We start from the raw sequence: 9,731 nt of genomic DNA, 5'->3' as shown, positions 1-9,731 counted from the left end.
AGTTGATGCATGTTTGGGTTGTTTCCAGCTTTGGGTATTGCTTTTGGGTGGAAATATGTTTTGATTTCCCTTAGGTATATATTTAAGGGTAGAATTGCTGGGTTACATGGTAACACTGTTTAACTTTTTGAGGAACTGCCTGATTGTTTTCCCAAATGGCTTTATCATTTTACATTCATAACAAGAATGTAGGAAAGCTCCAATTTCCCCACATTATAGCATGATCTCTCTATTATCTGTGTTTTAAAAAAATCACAGCCATACTAGTAGATGTTATAGTTTTGCTTTGTATTTCCCTAATGGCTAATGATGTTGAGCACCTTTTCGAGTAATTGTTGGCCATTTGTATATCTTCATTGGAAGAAGGTCTGTTCAAATGTATATATATATGATATGTATATATATATATGATTTGCAATTTTTTCCCATTCTGTGGATTGTCTTTCTACTTTCTCGACAGTGTCCTTTGAAGCACAAATTTAAAAATTTTGAAGTCCAATTTATCCATTTTTCCTTTTGCCGCTTGATTTTTATTTTTATTTATTTTTTATTTTTTTTAAAAAATATTTTCTTTATTTATTTGACAGACAGAGATCACAAGTAGGCAGAAAGGCAGGCAGAGAGAGAGGGGGAAGCAGGCTCCCTGCTGAGCAGAGAGCCCGATGCTGGGCTCGATCCCAGGACCCTGAGATCATGACCTGAGCCGAAGGCAGAGGCCTTAACCCACTGAGCCACCCAGGTGCCCCTCGAACTTGATTTTTAACATGCCACACTGCTTTTTTGTGTGTGTGTGTGATTTTTTTTTATTTGAATATAGTTGACTTCAGGTGTAAAACTTTTTAGTATTTATTTATTTATCACCCTTGCTGCTTTTAAACCTGATCCTTTATACAAAAGCTAATCTCTGTTTCTTTTACACATAAGATCTCACAAGTACTTAGGTGAATCCTAAGAATGTTAAAAAAAAAAAAAAAGACTCATAAGCATGGGACATCAAAGCCTGAATAAGGTGAGAAGGATATCCACCCAGGGGTGGCCAGATATGAAGGGTCAGACAGAAGCTAGGAGGACATCCATGTATGGGAGTGTTTCAGAACTGGGTGCTGGACCAAGAAAGGAAGGCATCCACACACACAGGAGCAGCCTGGTGGTGGAGTCAGAACCTGAACGTGCAATGAAAGTCATTCATGCTGGGGAGGGGGGGCATCTCAGTGCACTTGAGAGCCCAAACGGTGGGAGAGGGCTTTCATACTGAGGGTGGAATAACCTGGAATAGAGCATGGACTACAAGTGAGATAAACAGGGTATCTGCATGGGGGAGAGGGTGGTGGAGGTTTTGGGACAGTGACTATATTCAGGAATATTGATCAAATATTAAGGATAATAAGGGGCAGGTTTTTCACTATTGGAGAAGGGATTAAAAATATAGAAAGGAAGAAAATTGGAATGAAATTTGTGGTGGATTAGGATTGGAGGTATTGGTTTAAACTCACAGTTTTTGATATATAGAGATCAATACACAAATGTAGATATAAATACATATGCCTGCATTTACATATATGTATTCACATATACATGTCCATCCATGCATAACACATATGTACACACATGTATTGATGAGATATGTCTCCTGAAAGAACTTGGGAGTAGTGGTGTCCCCATAGCTATGAGCAAAACCAGTCCCCAGATACTGGTCTCTAAATACCATTTTGAGAGCAGGTGAAGCAGCTTGCATAAGGATAAAGCCAGGCATTGACTATTGGGAAACTGTTCATTCTAGGAATGTAGAGTGGAGCTGCTCACAGTGGGAGCACAGGGTCCTATAGTTGTTTGGGGACCAACTTTGGATCCGCACCAAGACTGAGCTGGATCTCAGCTTTGGATTTATCAGTTAAATGGTGTATTGACAACAGCGTTATCTTTAACATTTCCAAGCCTCAGCTCTTCATTTGTAAATAGGACACTATAAGCATAGAAAGGGAAAAAATAAGTCAAATGTCTGGTAGGTTATTAGCACTCAGTATTCTTTTTTTTTTTTTTTTTTGAAGATTTTATTTATTTATTTGACAGAGAGAGAGAGATCACAAGTAGGCAGAGAGAGAGGAGGAAGTAGGCTCCCTGCTGAGCAGAGAGCCCGATGCGGGGCTTGATCCCAGGACTCTGGGATCATGAACTGAGCCGAAGGCAGAGGCCTTAACCCACTAAGTCGCCCAGGTGCCCTGAGCACTCAGTATTCTTAATGAGAACACCAGGAAGGCATGCTGCAGCAGTGAAAAAATAAATCACAGAAATAAACAAAAACAAAAGGACTCTGAAAACTTTCCAAAATCTTCATCTAAGCTCAGAAGGCCAGGAACTTAGTGGAGTTCTAGGGGCTTTTCAGTCCCATATACCAGCTATGAAATTAATCTGTAATGCTTTTATGTTAATTAAGCCTATTAATATAAAATTTATGGTAGGAGATCTGACCTGTGTGTTGGATTGTCCCAAGAGTGGGGTGTCAGATGGGGTGGGATAAGAGGAATTATTCCAGTTTGACTTTATTCCATAGAACTAATGAGCTAGGGAAATTCCTATGAAAATGGGCTGACCCTGGGATCTTGCTACTGCTCAAAACAAGAGTTTTCTCAGCTTCCTCCCTCCCTCAGTAGTGCTTACACCCAACAAGTCACCGAGCCTTTCTCCTCAGTTTCCCCACAGTTCTCCTTCTCTTCACCTCCACTCTGGTTCCAGCCTTCCCTTCTGACTTGGTTATTTCGTGCAAAACTTTCTAACTGGTCTTCCTGCCCCTGGTTATTGTTTCCGAATCATTCTCCATCCTGCCACATAGTGATTTCCATTTTCTCAAGGATTAATCTGATTGCACAATGTCCACAGTAAAACTCCTTATATCCTATTTCTTCCATGATAAATTTTGCCCTCCTTAGATGGCATTCAAGGACCTCCTGCCACATAAACAGCTACAACCAATAGAGGTCACTCACTCCCTGTCCTTTGGGACCATATTTCACATTTCTTTTTTAAAAAGAAATTATTTATTTATTTATTTATTTGAGGGAGAGAACATGAGGTGGGGGTGTAGAAGCAGAGGAGGAGGGAGAGGGAGGGGAAAAAAAAATCTCAAGCAGACTTCTGGCTGGGTGGGGAGCCCAATGCCGGGCTCAATCTCACCACCCTGAGATCACAACCTTAGCTGAAACCAAGAGTCAGACACTTAACTGAGGAGCTGCCCAGGAGCCCCCATATTTCACTTTTTTAAAAAATATTTCACATTTCTACCTAAACTTTTTGCCTAAGCCTTCCTTCCTTTTCCTTTTGCAGTGATTGTTTTTTTATATCCTGTCATTAGAATGTTTTAAATCATAGTTTAAAATGCCCACAGCAAAACAAAGAATATAAAAATCGTGATATAAACATCAGTCTCCTATGTATCACATATCCTATTTCTTGGCGACTACAACTTTTATTCCTGTGGTTATTTTCATATCGTCCTCCATATTTCTAAATAAAATGCTTATGTTGTTACTCAATTAAAAAATTTTCAAACAAACAGAGGTCCAGGACCAGACATCTTTACAAGGGAATTCTACCAAACATTTGAAGGTTATTTATTTATTCATGAGAGACAGAGAGACAGAGAGAGAGAGAGGCAGAGGCAGAGGCAGAAACAGGCTCCCCGTGGAGCAGGGAGCCCAGTGCTGGACTTAATCCCAGGACTCTGGGATCCTGACCTGAGCTGAAGGCAACACTTAACTGATTGAGCCACCCAGGCACCCAAAACATTGTAGGTTTTAAACTCTACCAAACATTTATTTATTTATTTATTTATTTATTTATTTAATTTTATTTTTTTAAAAGATTTTATTTATTTGACAGAAATCACAAGTAGGCAGAGAGGCAGGCAGAGAGAGGAGGAAGCAGGCTCCTCACTGAGCAGAGAGCCCAATGTGGCGCTCGATCCCAGGACCCTGGGATCATGACTTGAGCCGAAGGCAGAGGCTTTAACCCACTGAGCCACCCAGGCGCCCCAAACATTTATTTATTTTTTAAAAAAGATTTTTACTTATTTATTTGAGAGAGTGAGAGCATGAGAGGGGGAGGGTCAGATGGAGAGGCAGACTCCCTGCTGAGCAGGGAGCCTGATGTGGGACTCAATCCGGGGACTCCAAAATCATAACCTGAGCTGAAGGTAGTTGCTTAACCAACTGAGCCACCCAGGGACCCTCTACCAAACATTTAAAGAACAGTTAATATCTATTCTTTTCTAACTATTTAAAAAAAATAGAAAGGAAAGAAAATTTCCAAATTCATTCTATGAGGCAGCATAACACAGATATCAGAAGAAGATAAATATACCACAAAAAAGAACTATAATCCAACATCTCTGATGAACATGGATACAAAAACCCTCAACAAAATACTAGCAAACTGAACCCAAAAATACATTTAAAAAAATCATTCACCACGATCAAGTGGAATTTATTTCTGGGATGCAAAAGTGCTTTAATATTCACAAATCAATCAATGTGCTACTCACATCAGTAAGAGAAAGGATAAAAACCATCTGATCATTTTTTGAACCATATGATCATTTCTTTCTTTCTTTCTTTTTTTTTTTGGTTAAAGATATTATTTATTTATTTGACAGAGAGAGACACAGCAAGAGAGGGAACACAAACAGGGGGAGTGGAGAGGGAGAAGCAGGCTTCCTGGTGATAGGGAGCCAGACCTGGGGCTTAATCCCAGGACCCTGGGATCATGACCTGAGCTGAAGGCAGACACTTAACCAACTGAGCCACCCAGGCATCCCTGATCATTTCAATAGATGCAGAAAAAGTACTTGATAAATATCGATCTGTTCATGACAAAAACCCTCAACAAGCAGGTTTAGGGAGAACATATCTCAACATAATAAAGGCCTTATACGAAAACCCACAGCTAATACCATACTCAATGAGGAAAAACTGAGAGCCTTTCCCCTAAGTTCAGGAAGAAGACAAGGATGTCTATGCTCACCACTTTCATTCAGCATAGTATTAGAAGTTCTCGCCACAACAATCAGACAAGAAAAGAAATAAAAGGCATCCAAATAGGTAAGGAAGAAGTAAAACTTTCACTATCTGCACATGACATGATACTATACAGAGAAAACCTTAAAGATTCCACCAAAAAAACTGCTAGAACTGATACATGAATTCAGTAAAGTTGCAGGATACAAATCAATGTAGAGAAATCTGTTGCATTTCTATACACCAATAATGAAGCAGCAGAAAGAGAAATGAAGAAAACAATCCCATTTGCAATGACAACAAAGATAACAAAATACCTAGGAATAAATTTTACCAAAGAGGTAAAAGACCTGTACTCTGAAAACTATAAAATATTGATGAAAGAAATTGAAGACAACACAAAGAAATAGACATTTCATGCTCATGGATTGGAAGAACAAATTGGTTAAAATGCTTATATTACTCAAAGCAATCTACAGAATTAATGCAATCCTTCTAAAAACACCAACAGTATTTTTCATAGAACTGGAACAAACAGTCCTAAAATTTGTATGGAATCATAGAAGATCCTGAATAGCCAAAGCAATCTTGAAAACAAGAACAAAACTGGAGGTATTGCAATTCCAGACTTCAAGTTATACTACAAAGCTGTAGTAATCAAAACATTTCATGGTACTGGCACCAAAATGGACACATAGATTAACAGAACAGAATAGAAAACCCAGAAACAAATCCATGATTATGTGGCCATTTAATCTTCAACAAAGCAGGAAAGAATATCCAAAGGGAAAAAGACAGTCTCTTCAGCAAATGGTATCGGGAAAACTGGACATGCAAAAGAATGAAACCGGAACATTTCCTTACCCCATATACATGAACATTTTTCCAAAGAGAGATATGGCCAACATGAAAAGATGCTCAACATCACTTATCATCAGAGAAATGCAAATCAAAACTACCATGAGCTATCCCCTCACTCCTCTCAGAACTGCTGAAATTAAAAAAACACAAGAAACAACAATCGTTGGTGAGGATGTGGAGAAAATGAACCCTTGTGCAATACTGATGGGAAAGCAAACTGCTGCAGGCACGTGAGAAACAGTATGGAGTTTCCTCAAAAAATTAAAAATAGAAATATAATGTGATCCAGTAATTGTACTACTGGGTATTTACCCCCAAAACACCAAGACACTAATTCAAAGGGATACATGCATCCCTATGTTTATAGCAACATTATTAAATAGCCGAATTATGGAAGCAGCTCATGTCCATTGATAGATGAATGGATGAAGAAGAGGTGGTATATATATATATATGAATTTATATATATGAAATTAAATCGTAAAAAATAATGAAATCTTGCCATTTGCAACAACATGGAGGGAGCTAGAGAGTATAATGCTAAACGAAGTCAGTCAGAGAAAGATAAATACCATGATTTCATTCTTATGTGGAATTCAAGAAACAAAACAAATGAATGAAGGGAAAAAAAGAGAAATAAACAAACCAAGAAACAGACTCTTAACTAAAGAGAACTGATGGTTGGTTACCAGGGGGGAGGCAGGTGGAAGATGGGGGAAGTAGGTGAAGAGGGTTACGAGTATACTTATTACGAGGAGCACTGTGTAATGTATAGAATTGTATATATGCAATTCTAAAGTACAGAATGAATGTAATATTGTAGGTTAACTATATTGGAATTAAAGTAAAAAAATAAAAAAATTAGGTATCTATGGACTTTCTACTACTGAAAATTTCACTCTTCTTTCACACACACTCACATTTTTCCCAACTTTCCTGTCCACATATCCTGCCAGGTGCTAAAGGTGTTTTCCCCTTATAGAAGTGCCCTCAGAGTTTGCCCACCATTACCTTTCTGGGACCTTTCCTCACTTCCCATGATGAAAGTCTTATTTACTTACAGTACCTGTCTTCTCATGACGGAGGTCTGGTCTTTTCTCCTGGATTCTATGTCTTTCTCTTGTGATGGTTTACTCCTTTGTTTTGAGAAGCACATTCTTTCTACTTTCCTATAAAGAATTCAATGTAGGTATATATTTGAAAACTTCTGTGTATTAAAATATCCCCATTCTACCTTCATACTTAAATAATAATTTGGCGGTGCACCTGGGTGGCTCAGCCAGTTAAGTGTTTGCCTTCAGCTGAGGTCATGATTCCAGGGTCCTAGGTTGGAGCCCTGCATTGGGCTCCCTGCTCAGTGGGGAGCCCGCTTCTCCCTTCCCTGCTTTTCCCTGCTTGTGCTCTCTCTCTCTTTCTGTCAAATAAATATTAAAATATTTTATTTTATTTTATTTTTTATTTTTTTTTTTTAAAGATTTTATTTATTTATTTGTCAGAGAGAGTGAGCACAGGCAGACAGAGAGGCAGGCAGAGGCAGAGGGAGAAGCAGGCTCCCTGCTGAGCAAGGAGCCCGATGTGGGACTCGATCCCAGGACGCTGGGATCATGACCCGAGCCGAAGGCAGCCGCTTAACCAACTGAGCCACCCAGGCGTCCCAAATATTAAAATATTTTAAATAATAATAACAATAATTTGGCAGATCTGAAAATTCTGTATTGGAAAACCTTTTCCTTTACAATTTCATGATCTAGCTTTTGGGGTTGTTGTTAAGTCTTATTTCATTCTGACTCCTATTTCTGTGTATGGAATCTCATCTGCTTGTCTTTCTAGCCTTAATTTCTACTATATTCCGTTTTGTTTGATTTGCCTTCAGCAGCAAGTAAATGAAAACTGTGGTTTAAAACATAAGATTTATCTCATATAATTAGTTTATATAATTTACATAATTATTTTATATTAATTTATATAATTAGTTTAAATGCAGGATGGCTCCAAGGATAGTTAATTCACTGATGAATGAATGAATGAATGAATTGAACCCAGTCTGTCCATTTTCTAGCTTTTCCCTCCTCTTTTTTCCTTAGATTAGCTTCCTTATGTTCATGAAATGGCTACAGCTATTACAGGTGTATCCAATATCCAGATATTCAGAAGGTATAAAGGAAAGGTAATAAAGGTATAAAGGAGGTATAAAGGAAAAGGTAATCTCTTCATCAGTATCTTTTCTAGGAAAGAAGAAACCTTTCCCCAAAACACCCAGTTGATTTTACCTCACGTCTCATTGGTGAGAATGTATCACCTGCCCAAGCCTATGTGAGAGATAAAGGGCATGGCCCTACACTGATTGGCTTAGATTAATCAGGGTTCATCTTCAGGAGCTTCGGAAGCAGCTGGCATCCACACACACACATGACCAAGTGGAGGAGCAGAGACCCCTGAACAAAACCAGAGCTCTAAGAGTTAAGAAGAGGGGAAACGGTTTTGGAAGGGAATCAACAATGTGTACTTCAACTCCTGGACATATTTTGTTTCAGTAATCCTGACTTTATTACAGTTTCCCCAATGCTCCTATTTTTAGGCCCCTACTTTGCATTGGCTCCTGCTGTTCTTGTCACGGCAGGAAGCTGATTTCTAGAGTCTCCCTAGGAAGCTATTTATCTCCGTACACTTGACTAGCATTAGATTAACCTTGTCCTCTCTAAAGTCCGAGTGTTGAAACGGGGTGCTTCCTTACCCACTGAGATGGGGTCCTGGTTGCAGGTTTGTACTGAAGTGCTCCTGTTCTCCCATCACCACCAAGGTTAACTGGATTAAGGAGAGACTACTGAACCCAAGTTTAACTAAGCAGATTCTCTCCCTATTTGCTGTTAGGACTGAAAGAAAGTCAGTCTCCATTTGATTCAAACTATCCCTTCAAACTCAAGAGGGGCAGCCATATTCCATCTCGTGCTTTGAGGAACAGAGAAATCTTGGCAGGGAGAAGGAGCAAATGCACAGAGAGAAGCAGGAATGAGATGGAGTGAGTGTTCCTGGCTTCCTACTTCTTGAATTCAGCCCCTGTCTGGAGGCTGGCTGCATTCCTTGTGTCTTGTGAGACAGGCAAGTATCCTTGTTTTAAATTCCCATTTTGATTTAAACTCGTTCCCTGGAAGTTCTGTTATTTTTAACTACATCATCTCAACTTAAGGAGTTATGACTGATCCTTCTGGACTAGGGCTATGAAACCTGAGGGCTTGTGACTTTATCTTGTAGCTCAGGGTCTCTTTCTCCCTTATCATCAGGTTTTATTTATTGTAAACCTTGTGGGAGATCTGGTGTGTTCGGGAAGGGGAGCTGAGGTGTTCTAAGCAAGAACCGGTAGAAGGGCGTGTGCTTGGTTCATGCAGCGACTAGTAGGATGTTTCAGTTTTCTTCCATGCAGCATAAAGCAAGCATTAATAAATATTTGAACAGATAAGCAGTCTATATCTCATAAATCTGAATCTGATAAAAAATTAAATCTTACAGTAATTGTTAATAGCTTTTGTGTCACACTGAGAGAAAAACTCAGTGGTCATCTGTAATTGTTGCACCTGTGGTCACTGTGTTGGGGTATCAGACTTACATTTTATAAGCTGACTTCACCTTCATGTTATGCAACCAGTTCGTTGTAGGTAGGACAAGTCTAGTGTTGACACAGGAGACCACACTTAGAGTCTGGAGGAATTACAAAGGGCTTGGGATCTGAACAAGCACTTTTGCTCAGAACCTTTGCATTGTGTCACCTTTAATCATGCACTGACCTCTCAGCCAACTGTCATCCCTTCTTGACCCAATTCCTCATATGTATGGTGTCACTTTGGACGAACTGGAACTATAGTT

Source organism: Martes martes (assembly GCF_963455335.1).
Source record: "Martes martes genome assembly, chromosome: 2".
Lineage (NCBI taxonomy): Eukaryota > Metazoa > Chordata > Mammalia > Carnivora > Mustelidae > Martes > Martes martes.
Note: the sequence above shows the minus strand (reverse complement) of the source record.